Raw genomic sequence first — 22,100 nt, 5'->3', positions numbered from 1 at the left:
CCTCACACAAATGTATGTGTCAGATATAAAATATGTTAAATAACTTATTAATTTACTTGTGAGTAATTACTGAGGAGTTGATGTGTTTTTCATTTTAAAATAATGGTCCAGATCACTAGTAGTTCCTTAGTAGCACTTTAGCTTGAAAGTGAAAAATACAGTAGCCTCTTACTAATTACTCAAGCGTTACCTTGTCGGCCTGCAGGATCTACTAGTGATCTGGACCATTATTTTAAAGTGAAAAACATGTTAACTCCTCAATAATTACTCACAAGTAAATTAATAAGTTATTTAACATATTTTATATCTGGCATACTGTACATTCATACATTTGTGTGAAGCACTAGTGATATTTTACCAGTAGGTATTTTGGAGTGGGCTTGTCAGCATCACTTCTTAATTATTGAAAAAGTGAATTTTCATTTTTATTATTATTCTATGTTTAAGTTTGAACATCCATCCTTTGGTAAGAGTAGTAGTCACAATTTTAAAATGTAGCCGACTTATTTGGGGGATATCAAATTCATAAATTAGTTACCTCAAATTACCACAAAGAACCCAATTGTTCACTTTTAAGACGTTACTGTTGTGATTAGTAATTAATTGGTTATTCTTTATTAATTGGTCATAGTTCACAAGTAGTTCTCAATGAGGATATTTTTATTTAATAATTATCAAATATCTAATAAGGAACTACCTTTGTCCTAAATTTGCTACTACTTACTGCTTAGTTAATCTTGCTCCTCTATTAGTTAATAGTATTAAGTTAAGTGTTAATGTAGTACTACCTATTACTTCCTGCATAGTTACTTGTTAGCAACGGACCATTATTCTAAAGTGTTACCATTTTCAGCTTTAATTCCTCTCCAGTCCTAATGGTTCCTGAATGGAGTGATTGTAGCACACGTTTCCTTTGAGGCTAGGAACGTCAGGAGGGGGTGTGGCAGGGAATTGGGCTGGGGTTGAGGAATGCCACATTGTGTTTAGCCTTTTGTTCCCATCACTTTGGGCAGTCTCAGATGACTCTGACACGGCAAACAATCACCTCTCTCCCAGCCTTCACAGGTACAACGAGCAGGGCAGTTAACACAAAACAGGAAGCACCAGCTCAGAGCTCTGTGGCAGGACAGAACAGCCCATTGCCCAGAGGGAGGAGTTGTATACAGCTCCTTATTTGGTTGAAAGGGATCACATGGGCTGCCGCGTCTGAACAACAGTTGTGAAGAAGTCAGAGAACTTCGAACTCTGGCGAGCCCAGGAGACTTGTGGTGAGACGGAGAAAAAAAGACTCAAGGAATATAACACTGAGCACATGGTATGAGGGGAAAATGCCCACTAACTTCACAGTGGTGCCGGTGGAGGACACTCCAATTTCAAATGCAGACTATGATGGAGAGATAATGAAAGAAGAGGACAAGGAGGAGCCACACACGGCAGCAGGACCCTACTTAGGTGAGAGTCAGGGAATCCTGCCTAGACGTGCAAACAGAAGAGGAGAACTTTTAAAGACTTGTTGTGAAAGGCTTGGGTTTTATTAAAAGTGTCTGTGTTTACAGTGCGTGTATCCTCAAAAGCAAATGTGTGCCATGTTTACTGGCATGTGTTTGTGAAATCATCTCCTCATGGAATGTAAACAAGTGGCAGTTTCCTAGTGTCTTTTTTCCCTCCATTTTCCTATTTCTCTTTTTCTTTGTCTTTCACTGTTTCTCTTTAGATTAATTACTAAATCTGTTGCTCCACTTTTTTGTATATAAAAAAGAGACCTTAAAGTCAAGTTCCACTACATCTCCTGCTATTCTTGTTCTTCTTAACTTTCTTTTGTGGGTTCCATTGAAATTTAAAGGGACAGGTCACCCAAAAATGAAAATTCTGTCATCATTTACTCAAGTGTATGAATTTCTTTCTTTTTCTGAACACAGAAAAATATATTTTGAAGAATGTTGGTAGCAAACAGTTTCTAGTAGCCTTTGATTTCTGTAGTTTTTTTTTTCCTCCATACTATGGAAGTCAATGGATACCCTCAACTGTTTGGTTAACAACATTCTTTAAAATATCTTCTTCTGTGTTTAGCAGAAGAAAGAAATTCACACAGATTTGGAACAACATGAGGGTGAGTAAATGACAGAATCTGAATAAGAACTAAATAGAAGTCAGTTCATTCATCAGGCATTTTAAGTCGCATTAGGGCTCTTGTGTAACTTGTTACTGTGTTGTTGTATCATTATTTACATGAAATGTGGAATTTGTTGATCAATGTTCCTTCATTTTCTGACTTTATCTGACGCTATTGGAAAATACATAATTATCTTAAAGTTTTTAGTTATCCATTCACATAAGAATTGCATAATCCAGATTTTTTCTTTTATGTGTGTTAATGTGCGTACTGGGGTGTGTAGCAGAGCTTGTGGCTCATCATTATGGAATTTGTCCTCTTCCTTTAAACTGGCCTATTTAAATCTTTCCATGAAAAAATATGTTTAATTGTGCTGTTTCCCTTTTAAGATGAAATACTGCTTGTGTAAAACACTTTTCCGTGGCTGATTTTGTAGGCTATATGCTGCATCAGTTGATCGTCTAACCCTCATTAACCCTATAAAGCCTACTATATCATATTTGATACAGTACATGAATTTCCTATGAATTAACAAGGTCAGAACTTTGCTGAAAAACCTGCTGTACATGCATTCTGCCATCTGACTGATAGTTCAAACTTTGTTAACAAGTAAAAGGCCTTCAACTGTAAAAATGTCCTCATTCAGGTAATTTTCAGTAAGATTTTATTGTGAAATCTTTATAAAAATATTATGATTTTCATAAAGTAAACAAGAAAAAAAAATTATTGTTTTTATTATTTAATGATTTACTGGACTGAAACAACTTCATTATCCATACATAATTTTTTTCAGAAAAATTATGTTAAAATGTGAATATCAAATATGATACATACGGCTTTTGAGGAACATTTATTTGTACATCTCTCAATCATCATTGTATTGCTAAAATGAAAGCTACAGAGTATTGATCATAAAACTAAGCATTGAAATATCATCTTACTAAGACATTATTGGGCAAGTGACAAGTTGTCAGAATGTCATCTTCTCTTTGGGCACATAAATAACATCTGCACTAAATTGCATATTTTTGCTTAGTTTTGGCCCCTGAATAAAATGTATGTTTTTTCCCTCCTTGAGTAGGCGCACCATATTCCTACCACATATATAATATGATACTCAAAAAAAAAAAAAAAAGATTTTCTGACTATTATTTAATATCTCAGGCTTTGCAGTGTTAAAATATTTTCTTAAAGATTTCCTTTTTTTTTTCTTCAAATAAACTAATAATTTTATTTAGCAAGGATGCATTTAAAAGATATTTATAAAAATATAAATATTCAAATCTGTATATTAGAATGATTTCTGAAGGATCATGTGGCACTCCAGTAATGGCTACTGAAAATTCAGCTTTGCCATCACAGGAATAAATGGCATTTTAAAATGTATACAAAGAAAACAGTTATTAGTAGTAGTTATATTTGGCTGCGTCTATTATACGTTTAAAATCATGTCTTTCTTTATACAGTAAATGCATGCCAACTATGAGCTTTTCCAAAACTTCTCAAACTAGTCCCTTTGGGATTTCATCATTTGTATACAAAATTAGCTGTGCACAGGATGATAAACAAAACGTACAAGCCACACAGAAGGAATTATCAGGAAAAGGATGTTTCGGAAGCCTTGAAAGTTTTTTTATGAACCTACTCTGTTATTGTTCTGTTCTCACTGTGGAAAGAGACATGAAATTAGATCCAATGGCAGCACAGGCCTGGGAAATACATATTTCCCAATTTACTACAACCTTAAAACCGACTTTCTCTGTCCGTTAAACAGCAGCAATACCTGTACATCAGTGCAGCACTGTGTTCAGTCTTGAATTCGTTCAGTAGTTTGATTGTCACTGCTTATAAACTACTAAATATCAATTGATTTAATTTCCATATCTAATATTTATTTAAATATAAATCTTTAAATGTTTATCATAATCATATTGTACCCACTTCAGTAATTTCACACTGGACACACTCCTCTTGTTTCACTTTGAAATGTTTCTGCAATTACACAAATGAGGTCTAGCATGCTGGAACTGGATTTCAGTTTTTCTTTCTGCACATATTCTCTTTTGGCTGACTAACTGGTTTTGAAAAAGCCTTTACTGTAATCCCCCCTCCCCTCCTCGAGTTGATGACAAGTCATTCAAGACTTGCGTTCAATGCCGCCAGTCAACAATCCAGTACAGAGGGATAAAGAAATACAGGACAGAGCCAGTCTGATGTTGTTTTTGAACCTCATAGAGGACAAGACAAACTAGAGGGAAGGAAGTGGCTGATATCACCTTCATAAAGCGTATACTGGAATAAAAACTGAGAGAAGAAGAGAGATGTAGGAGACTTGGAAAAGAGAGAGGCTGATCCCCTTCACACAGATCACCATCCTTCTTGACAAAACTAAGAAGTTGGTCTAGCATTGCTTGCAACAGGTTGAGAGAACTAAATGAAGACTATTGAACTGGAATGAAATAGAAGTCAGTTGCAGTCCTGTGGTCCAACAGACGGATTTGCATCAGAGGAGACTGTACAGCAATTTACTGAGGCACAGTGTCTCCTCTTTTAACCAAACAAGAGAAAGGTAAAAAGGTTATTACCACTCAGACCATCAGAGACGTTCACACCTTTGTTTCTGTCTCAGCATGGAGTGTGAAGAAGGTTTGAATGTAGAGACATTAGGTGAGTTTGAATCTCATTGATTTGGATCATCAAAAAAATCATTACAATGGCAAGAGTAAGCTTACGATTCTACATCAACTTGTAATGAATGCTGAGCATTTGAAATTTCACATACTGGAAAAAACGCTTGTTTTACCTTTACATATACATTTGTAATGTTTCACTTTCTTTTTTACCATTGCCATATGTTTCTTGCCTTTAGGCAGAGTTGTGAGGTAGACAGCTCACAGATCTGCTGTTGTGAGGGTTTAAGATTAAAACATATTAAAAGAGCTGTTAACCACATCAAGAGTCATAGTTTGAGGGGAACACAAGTTGAGTGACTTCTGGACAGACAAAAAATGATCTGGATGATCTGTTTGCATTTTACCTTCTCAAATATCTTTAGAAAAATATATGCTTGTTTGCTGCATATATTGGTTTAGTGACTGCAAACAATCATGGTATATTAAACAGTATACTGGATTTCAGTACTGTATCAACACTTTTTGGGTTATTTCAAAGATGGCAACATGACCCTTCATTTGTTTCAACAGCGTCTAGTAAATGAAAGGGTTCAGTTACATTTCTTGACTAAAATAACAGATGAAGAGAGTTATGTGGAAAATGTGAGTTGTAATGTTTTCCCAAGACAAGAATAAACATGTCTGGTCAAATAGAGTTAACATTTTAACTTTTATTATTTGTATTTATTTATTTATTGTGCTTGTACACCTTATGTCTGGTCCAAAGCTAACAACACTGAGGGAGGAAAAAAATGGTTAAAGCTCTAATTAAGACTAAATACGCTACATGCATTTTGCTTTTTTTCAAAGATTTTTGACCTGATTTGCAATTTAGAGAAGTCAGCTTTAGTTGCTGAAAGTTAGAGAATGTCACAGGATATCAAACATGTCTGATGTTTTGAGCAGATTTTAGAATGCTTTGTTTTCATTTGTTCTGCGTCTTCTAACAACGAGGCGTATGTTTCTGTTGTTTCTGTTCTGTTGTGTTTGGCGAGACTTACAATTCTGGTACACTCAATCATTTAGTGTATAATGTCCAGTTTTTCTCTGTAACCATTTACAAAGTTGGCAAGTGTAATATGACGAGTGTTTAAAAACCATTCAGATTTTAAAAGTGGTGTGGCGTATTCCAGCCTTTAAACTAAAAATCAACCTGTCTCTGATTTAAACCATATTTGTGTTTTCTCTCATTCGCCAGGTGACGAGACTCCCAGAGAAACCAGCTCATTAATCAGTACAGATCATGATGACAGCATTTACGGCAAGAATATGGCTCTCTATGAGGTAACAAACTGCTTAAAACAAACCCTTTCTTCTTTGTGCATCAGCTATCACTGTTGAGAACTTTATGTTCAAATAAAATACTTCACCTTATTTATATCGTGTCTCTAAATTACGATGCAATGCTGTATATTAAATTATTTAGCTCCTCTTTACTCACAGGATGAGATGGACAGCACACCGATGGTATCATCCCTCCTCAACAAACTAGCCAACTACACCAACATAACCCAGGGGGTCATCGAGCACGAGAAGGCGGAGAGTGAGGATGGGATTCAAAGGGTCACCATAAATGTGAGTCTCCAATATGACTGGCACTGAGATGATTAAAAGACTTAAAACACGATTGAAGATGATTAAAACACAAATTGAATTCACAGCTTCTGCAGACATTTTGCTGGTATTTGTCCTACATAACTTAAATGTTTTCGTTTTATGTGTCAATCTGTTTGAAGGGCCCTCAGATGGGCACATTTATAGGTGTGTTCCTGCCCTGCATGCAGAACATTCTGGGTGTGATTCTTTTCCTGCGGCTCACATGGATAGTGGGTTCCGCGGGAATCATGGAGGCCCTTGCTATCGTCTTCATGTGCTGTTCTTGCGTGAGTTTTTTCCCCATTTTCAATACAAAAGCACCTTTTTTGACTCACTAACCTAGTTTATTTGTGTATCCAGGTGTGAAAAGACACACACACACACACACACACACACACAAAATGTTATCCAATCAGTTCAATCCAAAAATGCCTTTTTGTCAGTTTTGTCACACAAAGAAATGAAAAATTTGACATGGCCAAAAGTATGTCAACACTTCCTTATAATTATCAGATTTGGCTCGGATAATTATCGGATTCCAGTGATTCTATAGCATACAGTGACTATAGATAGCTATGTGCTTCAGACTTTGTGCAAACAGTTTCAGCATGACAATGCCTCTGTGCACAAATTTAGACCATTTTGAAATGTTTTACCAAGTCAGGTGTGGAAGAATTTTACTAGCCTACTCAAAGTACAGTTTTTTTATATACAGTGGGTACGGAAAGTATTCAGACCCCCTTCAATTTTTCACTCTTTGTTATATTGCAGCCATTTGCTAAAATCATTTAAGTTCATTTTTTTTCCTCATTAATGTACACACAGCACTGACTGCAATAAACTAATTTCTATGATAAAAATACAATTTATTGATGAATTATTAATAATTATTTATATTTTATAGCTGTCAGAATGGTCAAGACAAATCTATACACAGAGAAAAGTAGCTGTGAGTAGAAGGAAGCTGACAGTTTGTTGTCAATCACAATGAACGAGACAAATTGACCGTGGATCATTCAATATGGCAAACCTCTGGGGAATCACCAGTTGTAAAAACAACAACAACAACAACAACAAATGGTTATTTATTTGTCAATTTGCCTCAAACCACATTCACCCACACAGATGTTATACATTTTTAAAAGATACCAGTTTGAACATTAACTTTGGCAGCCCTAAAATATTAAAAGTAAAAGTAAAACTGGAAAGCTCTGCAACATTTAGAACTAAAGGTGAACTCTAACAAAACAAAACAAAAGTAAATTGATACAAAAAACACACAAAAAAACAAATTGCCAATAGAAATAAAAACTAAATAAAAAATTCAAGATAACCCGGCAGCAAGCATATATACAGGCAGGTTTGTCTTTGGGATGGCCATATGAGGTATTCTTATAGCCTTTTTTGATAATATATTTTCCACTCATATTTAACAAAATATTTAGTATTGTAATAATAAAAATAAATAAATCTGTTTTACATCTCTTTTCTCTTATCTCTAGACCATGCTGACTGCAATTTCAATGAGTGCCATTGCGACTAATGGTGTAGTACCTGGTATGATTTCAATCTGCTATGTCACTCTTTTATATATTATTTTTATTATTATTGAATCCATATTTGCTTTAAGTCACTTGATTCTCTTCTCTTCCCACTTTAGCTGGTGGTTCATACTACATGATCTCCAGAGCATTAGGCCCAGAGTTTGGAGGAGCAGTGGGTTTGTGTTTCTACCTGGGCACCACATTTGCAGGTTCTATGTACATACTTGGAACCATGGAAATTTTTTTGGTGAGTCAAAACTTACAGGCCAACATTAACAGTTTCTTGCAAACAAATACACTACTCATTCAGCACTACAGAAGAACTTGTGTCAGCACTGAACTAACACGAGTCAGCAGATTCTATAATTAACTTTCTAGACATAACCTCAAAAATCACATTAACTAATGCATCCTCAGTATGATAACAACCCTTTCTCTCCTTTCATACCCTGTTACAGACATACATAATGCCCAATGCAGCTGTGTTTAAAGCAGAGACTGGAGAGCCAAATGGAATGCAAAATAACATGCGCATTTATGGGACATGCTGTTTAGCTATCATGGCTCTGGTAGTATTTGTTGGAGTGAAATATGTCAACAAGCTGGCCTTGGTCTTCCTGTCCTGTGTAATGCTGTCAATTATGGCCATCTATGCAGGAGTCATCCAATCCGCCATCAAGCCTCCCGATTCTCAGTGAGTAGTGGTGTGATTTTTCTATGGTAAAAATTTTAGATTTTTTTTACATGGACATTTAAACTCCACACAGCATAAAACATTATGCTGCGTTCAATTGTACAAATTATTATGTCTCACATTCAAGTCGGACAAACAAAAGAATTATATTGTGAACAATAAACCCAAATGACTACATATGAATTCAGAATGATGAAAAACAATTAAAAAGCAGCACAGTGGAGGGCAAAATCTTTCTACTAACAGGAAGCGACGTAACAAAATTCTAAACAAATTGTCCATTTACACTGAATTAAAAAAAAAGTACACTGAACGCGAGAATGGAGAGTGAAGCAAAATCACAAAACAGCCAATCAGCAGGGGTGCTTTTCCCCAAAAGTGTCATTAGCCAACTTTGGTCACAAGTTCCATTGAACTCTGTTGGTAACGATGGAACTTGCGACCATAGAACCCCAGAACAGTTCTCACTGTTTGTGGGCGCTCTCTCACATCGGAAACGCATTGCAGCTGAAGATTGTAAAAAGAACGCGGTACCTTGTCATTCTCATGACGTCAGTGATGTCTGGCTGGACAGGCTTTTATGGTTCTCCTTGTAGAATTTGAGAAATTTCTCAAATTATATCTGATTCTAAACTTCTACAATCATTCTCCACTACGTCCATGTTTGATATTGATATACACGAGGAGCGGAACTTTGGTCAGTGTGTGCTGGGCTACCTGGCGTGATGTTACAACAAAACTGCTGACAGCTGGACACTTTATTTAATTATTTATTGATCTAAATAGGGTCTATAAATGCCTATGTCTTAGGATTTGATTAAAATATGCTACAGCTTAATTTACAATGTTTAAATGTTTAAGATATATCTAATGCGATGGAGCATATTGTTTGAACACAATTACAGTTATGGTCTCTTTTGTATTTCAACAGAGTCTGTCTGCTAGGCAACCGCACTTTGCAAAATTCTAAGTTTGACAAGTGTCTAAAGACAGAGGTCATCAACAACGTAACCACTCCCACCAAACTATGGGCACTTTTTTGTGAAGGTGATTTAGGAAATGCAACATGCAATGAATACTTCACCCAAAACAATTTAACAGTGATTCAAGCTGTTCCTGGCTTGCTCAGCAGGGTCATATCAGGTAAATACTCAAATAAAATTACACACCAAGCTATACAAATCTCATTTAACTTAATTAGTTGTACACCACCAGATTACATGATGATAACATTGTTTTGATGCATTTTCACTAAGACTTCAGTTTAGGCAGCTCAGTGTTTTACTAAGTGTTAATGTTTCTCCTATAGATAACATGTGGGCACACTATGGACACGACAAGACAATAGTGGAGAAGGAGGGAAAGAGTTCAGAACAAACTTCGGATAACACCAGTGATATTTCATATTATGTCCTCAATGACATCACTACCTTCTTCACCCTCCTGGTTGGAATTTACTTCCCTTCAGTTACAGGTATTTCAAACCTGTATGACTTTCTTTCTTCGGTAGAAACATGAATTTTTTGTAGTAATGGTGGATTTCAATGTAATTAAAATGAATGTGGGATACTGAAAGTAGTAAATAAAATAAGTAAAACACAGAACAGAAACAGAAAATAGATGTAATGAAGACCAAGTTCTAGTGAAATTCTACAATCCTCTTTAAGTCCATCATTATGTGTGTGTATTGAGTGGCAGTTTCTCTATGCAGATGATAAGGTTGTGGGTGTGACAGCGTCTGAAATAGACCATTTAATTTAGGGTTACAGTGTGTCTCTTCCATGTGTTTATGTAAAAACAGTTATGTTTATGAAGGCCAAAAGCAGCAAATGTGAGCAGTGTATGCCCTTCACAATGTTACTTGTGCTTCGTATTTTCAGTTTTGTTGTTTTTTTGGCTTCAAATTACTAAAAACCAAACTTTTTATTTTTCTTCGCTTACAAATGATAGGATTCATCTGCAGGTTAGGTTTCAGTGGATTGTGGGTAAATATCCACTTCAGTAAGCGCTGTTTTTGTTCTTTTGGTATCACATTTTACAGAGAAGGAAACCTCTTCAATTGATTCAATGTGTGAGTGATCTGTGCGAATGATTCAGATGGAATCGCAAACTATGTCAAGACCATTTTCTAACCCACTTAGCTGATTATTTAGAAGGAGCAAAGTCAAAAGAGGGATTCTTTAGTGAATCGGGCATCACTGGCAATATTTACTGTACGCAGAGAGGAAAAAATGTGTAACATTATAGACTCTGTCAACACTATCCTGCTGCCTAATACGTCAAATAACTAAAAAAACTAATAACAATATCAATAAGTTTAGTTAAACTACTTGCTGTGGGAAAAGTGTTTTAAAAGTATTATGAAACTTATTATGAAATCTCTGATTTTCACAGGAATCATGGCTGGGTCGAACAGGTCTGGAGATCTTAGAGATCCTCAGAGGTCCATTCCCACTGGTACCATTATGGCTATTGCAACCACCTCTTTCATCTGTATCTTTTTCTGCAAAAAAAAAAAAATGAAGCCGCTAAGGAAAGAATATTAAGCAAGTCAGATGAATACCTTAATGATGCTAAACAGACATTTCCTGTGTGGTGTTATTTGGAGCATGTATTGATGGTGTGGTGCTGCGAGACAAGTAAGTGCTATTTGGTAACAGCTATGGTTTACAAAAATGCTTGCTAAATCAATTCAGATCAAATCTGCAGTCGCAGTTTTCACATGTAATATATTCTTCCTGTTTTAACGTGGTTTAACATGCTCGCTTTCGTAATAGGTATGGAGAGTCAGTTAAAGGAACTCTAGTTGTTGCCACACTAGCTTGGCCATCTTCATGGGTAATTGTGATTGGCTCATTTTTCTCCTGTTGTGGGGCGGGGCTACAGAGCCTCACCGGTGCTCCCAGGATCCTACAGGCTATAGCTCGAGATGGCATCATGCCATTCTTACAGGTAACAACATGCCCTGGCTTCCCTTTGTGATCTTATATTAAGTAAAGTTACATTTACATGTCTTGAGGCACAAGTGTGTTTGAATTGTTCTCGCTCACAGAAAATGTATAGAAAGAAAGCACTTTTGTCTTGACTATGAAGCCTAACATGACGTACTTCTTACTGGTAGGTGTTTGGTCACAGTAGATCTAACGGTGAGCCAACCTGGGCCTTACTCCTAACTGCAGCGATCTGTGAGATTGGGATCCTCATTGGTTCCCTGGATAATGTTGCTCCCATTCTCTCAATGTGAGTGTGTTCCATTTGCTTTCACATCTTTTCTTTGTGACAAAACTAGACTCAAGACTTCCCTTTGTGATCTTATATTAAGTAAAGTTACATTTACATGTCTTGAGGCACAAGTGTGTTTGAATTGTTCTCGCTCACAGAAAATGTATAGAAAGAAAGCACTTTTGTCTTGACTATGAAGCCTAACATGACGTACTTCTTACTGGTAGGTGTTTGGTCACAGTAGATCTAACGGTGAGCCAACCTGGGCCTTACTCCTAACTGCAGCGATCTGTGAGATTGGGATCCTCATTGGTTCCCTGGATAATGTTGCTCCAATTCTCTCAATGTGAGTGTGTTCCATTTGCTTTCACATCTTTTCTTTGTGACAAAACTAGACTCAGATGGAATCTTTTTTTTTTTTCTTCTTCTACTTTGTACTGATTTTGGGAGTAAAAGCTTGAAATTTAAATGACACATTGACATATGACTTATGATGACGTTAAAATGTATGTTTTCATGAATATTATAAAAATGTGTATCAATGACATTTTGTACTATAATTGTGCCTGCATTGTAAATGTGGTCATCACATGCAGTTCTGCTACTCCGTTTGTGAATTTTTGTGTTCAGTATCATTGAGATATTATTATAGTTTTAGGTTTTAGTTAATAGTTTGAATTTAAATTATTATCTGTTTTATTATAATTTTTGATTTAGTAATTTTGTTGTTTGTCATTTTTAATAGGGTTTTTTAACAGGTCTATATAGTTTTTATTCTTTCTTTTTTTTTGTCTTTTTTGTCTTAGATTTTGTTACTGTACATTTTTCCTTGGCTACTAGCTGAAATAAGTTTATTTTTATATTTTATTTCAATTAACAAAAATGTTTTTTTATGGTTTTAATTTCAGTTAACTATAATAACCCTGCTTCCAATTTCTACTTTGCAGGTTTTTCTTGATGTGTTACCTCTTTGTAAACTTGGCCTGTGCTGTCCAAACACTTCTACGCACCCCAAATTAGAGGCCAAGATTCAAGTTCTACCACTGGTAAGTCACACTTCATGATTATTAGAACAAGTCAAGTCACCTTTATTTATATAGCCAAGTGCTTTATACAATACAGATTGTTTCAAAGCAGCTTTACAAGGATAAATGGGAAAATATTGATTTAATTGCAAACAGAGATCAATTCTACAGTAAAGCAGCTCTAAAAAACAACCACAATAGTGTCTTTGTTCAGCTGAGGTCAGTTCAGTGTTGATTCAGTTCCATTCAGTAACTGTGTAAAGATCATCAATTATGAATGTACACTGAACAAAATGATAAACGCAACACTTTTGTTTTTGCCCCCATTTGTCATGAGCTGAACTCAAAGATCTAAGACTTTTTCTATGTACACAAAAGGCCTATTTCTCTCAAATATTGTTCACAAATCTGTCTAAATCTGTGTTAGTGAGCACTTCTCCTTTGCCAAGATAATCCATCCACCTCACAGGTGTGGCATATCAAGATGCTGATTAGACCGCATGATTATTGCACAGGTGTGCCTTAGGCTGGCCATAATAAAAGGCCACTCTAAAATGTGCAGTTTTATTTGTATTGGGGGGTCCCTCATGACAAATGGGAGCAAAAACAAAAGTGTTGCGTTTATAATTTTGTTCAGTGTAGTTCAATTCAGCTGTAAAGCAGTCCTGTAGAAAACAGTGATGTTATCATCCAGCTCAGTTCAGTTCTTATCCAACAGTGTCAGTACATTCAATAATATTGCTGAATTTTAAGTGTCCCCAACTAAACAACTCAGAAGTGACAGTGGCAAGGAACTCTAACTCCATGGGTGACAGAAATGGAGAAGAAAAAAAAAAAACTTGGAAGAAACCAGGCTCTGTCAGGGGGCCAGCTTCTCGTGAACAAGCAACAGCTTTGTGGGAAGTGCATGTTCTGTTGTCCCACATGCCCAACAAATTGGCCATTGGTTTTTCATTAACCAAACAAGTGTAGTGTAATGCTTATTTGTTCCATCCGCATGTAAATTGATGTAGAATGGACCAGTCTGAGTTAATGTTTGATTGTATGAACTACCATTAAATGCAGCACTGGATTTGTTTAAATGTCTTCAGGTCCCTCTCTTTTCTTGGGATGAGCCTGAGTCTCTCCCTCATGTTTGTCTCATCGTGGTACTATGCTTTGGTTGTCATACTGATTTCTGGATGCATCTACAAGTACATTGAATACAGAGGGTAAGAAAGTGTCCATCACATTCACTGTGTTTTAAAGTAAAATGTTCTATATTAACTCCCCATTTTATTTCCCCAACACCCCTCAGGGCAGAGAAGGAATGGGGAGACGGGATTCGCGGATTATCCCTTAACGCAGCTCAATATGCTCTAATAAAACTGGAGGAGGCGCCACCCCACACCAAGAACTGGAGGTGAGAGTCCAGAAGAATAGCAGTACAACTTCAGTGCTGTATAAGCTTCTTCATACTTGACAGAATCTAAGGCAAATATTTAAAATGTAACTCATCTTCCAGACCTCAGCTGCTGGTGCTCCTAAAGTTGGACTCCGACTTGGGGGTAAAACATCCACGTCTGCTCTCCTTTAACTCACAGCTGAAGGCTGGGAAAGGCCTGACCATCGTCTGCTCAGTGCTGGAGGGCACCTACATGGCTCGTGAAGCAGAAGCTAAGCTCTCTGAAAAGGTGACGGCATACAGTTAAAGCCAAACCTCTTTGGCTTTGATAGCAAAGCCAGTTTGGTTTTGGCTTTGACAACTCGATAGCATTTTTTGAGGTTATTCCCAAACGGGTTCATGACTGAAGCTCACAGTGCATTATTAAAATCAGATATTCGTTTGTTTTTATTTTACAGTACAACTGTAGTTTACAACAGTAATATATATATCTGTCTTCATTGTTATAGTTCAAACATACTACTACTACTACTACTACTAATAATAATAATAATAATAATTATTATTATTATTATTATTATTGTCAACATCAGAGAACCATGCAGAATATTATGTAGTTAATGTAAAAAAAAATTAAAACAAACAAAAAATCACCTTGTGTTTCAGGGCTGTATAAAAATTCTGGCAATATTTTATGTTGTCAAATTAGACAATTTAGGATTTATAGTACCTGGTTCATATAAAATTCACAGACATTTAACACAGTTTTTGGCATTAATTGGACATTTGTGTGGATACTCAGGGCTGGTTACGGGAATTTGGCTGGCTCAAACCTTGCTAGAAGCAAGCCAAGACCATTGTGCCCTTGAAAAAGACACTTAACTGCAGATTGCTCAAGAGTGAACGTCTTTGTAATAAGTTTATAGCTTATGGTGACGTTCTATGACAGTCACGAAACAAATTCCTTTTTAGATTCCTCACCATACTATAATTTTTAATCTACCTTGTAGTGATTAAATGTTGACATATGCTACTTTTCTAACAGTGTATGTTCTCAGCTCTGCATATGTCAGCTCCAGAAAATTATTCAACATAATATTAACTTATTAACATTACCCTGTTTTTTATTTTATTTATTTTTAATTTTTATATTTTTTCACAGAATATCAAAGCGGCCATGGCAATGGAGAAAACAAAAGGTTTCTGTCATGTGGTGGTGTCCTCTAACCAGCGGGATGGTTTCTCTCACCTGATCCAGTCTGCAGGCTTGGGTGGCATGAAACACAATGCAGTGCTGATGGCCTGGCCCGCCAACTGGAAACAAGCCGAGAGCTCCCTCTCCTGGAAGAACTTCATTGGTGCGCATGTGTCATTTTCTGATACTAACCTACCATAAAGTCAGATAATCAGTTTAAGGCAATGAGGTCAGGGATTATTAATGAAGATTATAACGGTTAAGACTGTAGTTGAGCTTTATTTTGAGCGATCTTTTGTAGGCTTTAGGTCTCAAAGTACCCAAAATCTAAAAAATTTTAGATCAGTTTGTGAAATATTTTTTTTGACAAGATGTGAAAATGGTGTAGTAAATATCAATCACTTTGACAAAATAGTAAAATCTAAAATGTTTTGTCCCAAAGAAACCGTCAGAGAGACAACAGCTGTCCACCAGGCCCTATTAGTGGCAAAAAACATCGATACATTTCCCACAAACCAGGACCGGTTAGCTGAGGGTACCATTGATGTCTGGTGGATTGTGCATGATGGTGGTCTACTCATGCTTCTTCCTTTCCTGCTCCGCCAGCATAAGGTAGAAGGCAACAGAATGTCTGATACAGAAAACTGCACCCTTTTTTTTTGTTATCAGACTAGCTTTTCTGAAATCATGTAGGTTTGGAGAAGGTGTAAGATGAGGATCTTCACAGTGGCTCAGATGGATGACAACAGCATCCAGATGAAGAAAGACCTACAGATGTTCTTGTACCACCTGCGTCTTGATGCTAAGGTGGAAGTTGTGGAAATGGTGAGATACAATTTTGATCTGCATAAACCTAAAATCAATTATAATGTTTTAATAATAAATCTTTAAGTAATAAGCTTAAGTTTTAGTAAATGAATGACATTTTAATAATTATGTTGTTATGTTATATGTTATGTTATGTTATGTTATATATAAGGAATGTTTGAATGCAAGATACTAGAATTTAACTTTTCAGTATGTCAATATCTCTGTAGAATACAGAAAACTGCACCCTTTTTTTTTGTTATCAGACTAGCTTTTCTGAAATCATGTAGGTTTGGAGAAGGTGTAAGATGAGGATCTTCACAGTGGCTCAGATGGATGACAACAGCATCCAGATGAAGAAAGACCTACAGATGTTCTTGTACCACCTGCGTCTTGATGCTAAGGTGGAAGTTGTGGAAATGGTGAGATACAATTTTGATCTGCATAAACCTAAAATCAATTATAATGTTTTAATAATAAATCTTTAAGTAATAAGCTTAAGTTTTAGTAAATGAATGACATTTTAATAATTATGTTGTTATGTTATATGTTATGTTATGTTATGTTATGTTATGTTATATATAAGGAATGTTTGAATGCAAGATACTAGAATTTAACTTTTCAATATGTCAATATCTCTGTAGAATGCAGGCGATATCTCGGCTTTCACCTATGAGAAGACCCTTGTGATGGAGCAACGCTCTCAGATGCTGAAGCAGATGCAGCTTTCTAAGACAGAACGGGAGAGAGAGGTAATATTTCTCCAGCAATCTATTCTTTTGTCATTATTGTCAGGTTATTACAGGACTTTATGTGGAATAAATGAATATGGTTTCAGTCAATACACTTCATACAGAATCATACGTTTTACATCCAGTTTCAAGACACTACTTGCATTAGATTAAGTTAGGGCTCTGTTTTACATGAGGCCTTTTCCTCCTACTTAACAATTTTGGATTATTTGCTCTGTGGCGAATGTCAGATTCAAAGCATCTCAGATGAATCCCGGAATTCCATCAGGAGGAAGCCCTGCCGGGAGAAACCAACTCAAAGCAACAAGTCACAAGTGCCAACTATAATTCTGGACGAGGAAGTAGCTCAGGGGTAGCTCTTACGGATCCCATATTTTCACTCTCTATCAAGGCTACTATTACTAGATAACAATCCTGTCCAACTACTCCATCCAAATGACCTCTATTTCACTGTGGCTGGTGCCTGAGGTGGAGCCGGTGCCCGGCTAAGAGCAGTACTTGGTCAGAAATGGCCTGTTTTTCCACTGACTCGGGAGCTGTGGAAGTTGTACCCACCAACATCACTGGTCCTCTTGTTTGAGGCCAGGAATAGCGCACCAGGGTGGTTTGTGTGTAAAAGTGCAGCTCAGTTTCAGATTGTGCACCAGCTCTGGCACCAGCACCAGTGGAAAAGTAGTAGTCCCTTCACACTGTCAGACATGACAGAGCCACAGCTTTCATCAATGGTTGCCTTTAGCAACTATGATTCTTTTATGGTTTTTACATCATAAATTTGAAAATTCCTTATTATATAGCAGTAAGAATAACATGGCAATGAAAATGACTGTGGCCCTGAAAATGTCATAATTTAATTTGTTTACAGCATGTCTGCATGTCATTATGGGGCATGAGAGTGTCTCGACTACTTGAGTGAAAACGTGCAACTCCACTAATTATACTACCATGCTTTAAGATTGTTTATTTAATCAAACTACACTACCATTCAAAAGGTTGGGGTTGGTTAGATTTTTTTTTTTTAAGTTAAAGATGTGCTCATCGGGTCTGCATTTTATTTGATCAAAAATACAGTAAAAACAGTAATATTGTGAAATATAATTACAATTTAAAATAACTGCTTTCTATTTTAATATACTTTCAAATGTAATTTATTCCTGTGATGCTAAAGCTGAATTTTCAGCATCATTACTCCAGTCTTCAGTGTCACATGATCCTTCAGAAATCATTCTAATATGCTGATTTGATGCTCAAGAAACATTTCTTATAATTACCCATGCTGAACAGTTGTGCTGCTTAATTATTATTATTTTTTTGTTGTTGTTGTTGAAACAGTGAACATTTTTTTCAGGATTCTTGGATGAATAAGTTAAAAAAAGAATAAAAACATTTTGTAACATAAATGTCACTTCTGATCAAATTTAATTCAGCGTCCTTGCTGAATAAAAGTATTAATTTCTTCAAAAGAAAAAAATTATACTGGCGCCAGACTTTTGAACGGTAGTGTATTTTTTTGTTTACTTGTGTTTTATGTATTGTAGAGTTTTTGGTCTTTAACTCAGTTTTCAGTCTAGTTACTAATCCATAGTTTGTTTCTGTGGGTATCGCAACATTCCTACAGCATTCATTCCCTGCTGAAAAGATCAGTATAACTGGTTTTAAATACTGATGTGCTGATGGTAGCCAGTAAGGTTTCCTTGGTCAACCACCTTGATCGGCAAGCACACCAAACCAGCATAAACCAGCCTGGACCACCGCGGAAATTTAGATGGCCCAAGCTGATCTTTTCAGTGGGTCTTTTAACAAAGTTTTTCTGTCTAGGTCCTTTCAGATTGCTATCCAGTGGCATTTTCAATGAACATTAATGGAGTTTGTTGTTGTAAACAGAGTGTGTCTTGCTCTTTCAGGCTCAGCTGATTCATGACAGGAACACTAAGTCCCATGCCACTCTGAATGACAAGGCCACGCCAACCTCTGACCGGGTCCATATGACCTGGACCAAAGAGAAGCTGATTAGTGAGAGAAACCGCCTTCGGGAGGCTAACATGACTGTGCGGGACATCTTCAATATAAAACCGTAAGTTCAATAAAGACCGTAGATCAATAAAGTCAGTTTTGCAGTCTATCTGAATCTGTTTAATCATGTTTCATAATAAAAAAGTTAGCTTTTTTTAATGCTAAGACATTTTGTTTTGTCCTTCTAGTGAGTGGGAGAATCTGTAAGTTCCTTTGACTCTTGTGCAAGTGGTTTGTGTGCTTAAGAGTCTGTATTAGCTGTCTGGTCTGTGTTACAGTAGTACAAATAAACAGAATGTGTTGTATGTGTGTCACACTAAATATGCGGCATGAATTGGTGTGTGTCTCTGTGTGTGGCCTGCTTAAGTCAGTGTGAGTCACAGTCACGGCATGAGTCAGCATGAAGCATTGTGACATAGATGTTTCTGTTTGCATGTGTTTCAACACTAACTTTGTGCTTGCTTGAGAGAATATCTACAGTTAGCCAGCTAGCATGATGGTATCATTTTTAGTGATAAGCTGCAGGATTTGGGCCATTAATTGTATGAATTAAGAGAATAAGTTTTTGCTGTGTTTAGTTTTTTGACGCTGTTGACATCGGTTTCTGCTTATTAACTCATGCATGACATTTAACATATGGATGAATTGTACATTAATTTTATGTTTCACTCATTTAGGACTGTATGGCTAATTCAGGCTTATTTGTTTTCTAGCTAAATAGATGGTTGTTTTATGTAATCCTTTGCAAAGACTGGTCTTCAAGAAAATTCTGAAGTCTTAAACAGTTTTTTTTATCTCATCTCTATTAGTGAGGTTATCGTTAATTCCTATTAACCTTAAATCCTGCACTGTCTTTAAGAATAAGATATGGATATCAGCCTTTGAGCACTGGATCCCTGTCATATATCAAACCATTTTCAAGGAAATACAACAAAATATGTTCACTGATGTCAAGATGTAGTGAACAATCAAGTATGAATCTCTGCTGAAGTTATAGTACTTTACCAATTAATTCAGACATACACTAACCAACTACAAACATACACTACTATTCAAATGTTTGGAGTCAGTAAGATTTCTTTTAAAGAAAATAATACTTTTCTTCATGAATGCATTAAACTTATCAAAAGTAACAGCAAAAACATTTACATTGTTACAAAAAAAAAATCAATTTCAAATAAATGCTGTTCTTTTGAACTTTCTGTTCATCAGTCCTGAAAAAATATATATAAGCAGCCCAACTGTTTTCAACATTGATAATAATTACAAAAAAATGTTTCTTCTGCACCAAGTAATGGAGTAATGGCTGCTGCAAAATTCAGCTTTTCCATCACAGGAATAAATTACACTTTAAATATATAAAAATAATAATAATAAACTGATTTTTAAATTTGCAATAATATTTCACAATATTACATTCTTTTCTGTATTTTTTATTTATTTATTTTTTATCAAATAAATGCAGCCTTGGTGAGCATGAGAGACTTCTTGCAAAACCATTTTGTAAAAATCTTACTTAATGGTAGTGTATGTAAAAATAAACAAATAGTTAAATGGCATATACTTGTAAGATATTTTATGATTTCTTTTGATCTTAATTAACCATAAAGAAGAAAAAAAATTATTGAAATTTAAGAATCTACTGACCTGCACTGATCAGCATTAAAATGTAACTGATGGTGACAACATCATTGCAGCATTTAAAATTGTGGTTGGTCTTTATCCTTTCATTTGTGCATTTTCAGTTGTTATTATTTCATATAATGTACAATTTATATACTATTGCTCATGTTGCTAAACCCCTGAGTCTTAATGCTAAATGTGAATGACTGAATTTCTCACAGGGATCAGACTAACGTGAGAAGAATGCACACTGCAGTCAAACTGAACGAGGTTGTAGTCAACAAATCCCAGGGAGCCCAGCTGGTGCTGCTGAACATGCCAGGACCACCCAAAAACAAGGGCGGAGACGAGAACTGTATCCTTTCATCAGCTGAAATGCAGACAGTTGCTCATCTACTTAAAAAGGGGCTGTTATATAGTTGATACATAATGGAAAGAATAGATAACACGGTCTGTCATTTTCTTTCAGACTCAGAGCTTAATTCGTAGTGAGTTACAGTTTAAATGTCACCTTCATGTACAGCAGTCCTCCACACTTCTCCTTTACTCTGAGGTCAGACATGGAGTTTCTGGAGGTCCTCACAGAGGGATTGGACCGGGTGCTGCTGGTCCGAGGTAGCGGCAGGGAGGTCATCACTATTTACTCGTAGCATCATGCAGAATCAGACACTGAGGAGAGCATTTCTGTGAGGAGAGACTGTCCAGAGCTGCACAGATACTGTACAGATGGACTGAGGACAGGCAGTCCCACTCCAGCTGCAGGCCAGCGCTACACATTTGAGGGTCCAAGAGGATTCTTCTCATTTAGCGCAGTCCACTCATAATCGGATCGACAAACACATTTTGATACCAGGTGTAAACAGAGACCTTGGATGTAGTCCTTATTGATTATTTAAATAAAGACAGGCCAAAGACTTAGATTTATCCCATAAGACTTGAAGAGAGTGACATCAGCTGACGTATTTCTGAGTCATGTGACTGTAAGGGACAGTGTTTGTAATTTATGTGTATTAAATGTATAGTTTTGCATCTCATTCTTCTGCATCACATTCTCCTGCTGAGCTTTATGTACTGTGTGATGTTAGTTCGATTCATACGATTTTTGTAAGTTTTGATATCACTGTTGCTCAGGTATGAGTAAAATTGAGATTATATCATCAGCCAAATCATATGGTTGAAATCTGTCAGTACTTAATGCATATTGCTTTTTCCCCTAAAATGTTTAATATTTAGTATTTTTTCATGACATGAAACTTTATTGGAATTTTTTTTTTTTCTCAGTGTGAGGAACATTTTAATGAAAAGAGCATAAAGAACCTTTTTCCAGTATAAAGAATTATATATATTAAAAAAAAAAAAAAAAAAGGTTCCATGGATGTTAAAGGTTCTTAATGGAACCATAGATGCCAATAAAGTAATATATTTTTAAGATTGTCAGTGTCTATGATAAAGGTAAATTCAAT

The 22,100-nt window shown here is 36.1% G+C and overlaps 1 pseudogene; it reads left to right on the top strand.

Annotated features, from left to right (window-relative positions):
- Nucleotides 1-1,217: 1,217 nt before the first annotated feature.
- On the top strand, nt 1,218-21,885 carry LOC107689418 (solute carrier family 12 member 7-like; annotated as a pseudogene).
- The last annotated feature ends 215 nt before the right edge of the window (nt 21,886-22,100 follow it).

Source organism: Sinocyclocheilus anshuiensis, unplaced genomic scaffold (assembly GCF_001515605.1).
Source record: "Sinocyclocheilus anshuiensis isolate Anshui unplaced genomic scaffold, SAMN03320099.WGS_v1.1 scaffold1291, whole genome shotgun sequence".
NCBI lineage: Eukaryota > Metazoa > Chordata > Actinopteri > Cypriniformes > Cyprinidae > Sinocyclocheilus > Sinocyclocheilus anshuiensis.
This window is presented reverse-complemented; position numbering and strand designations above follow the sequence as displayed.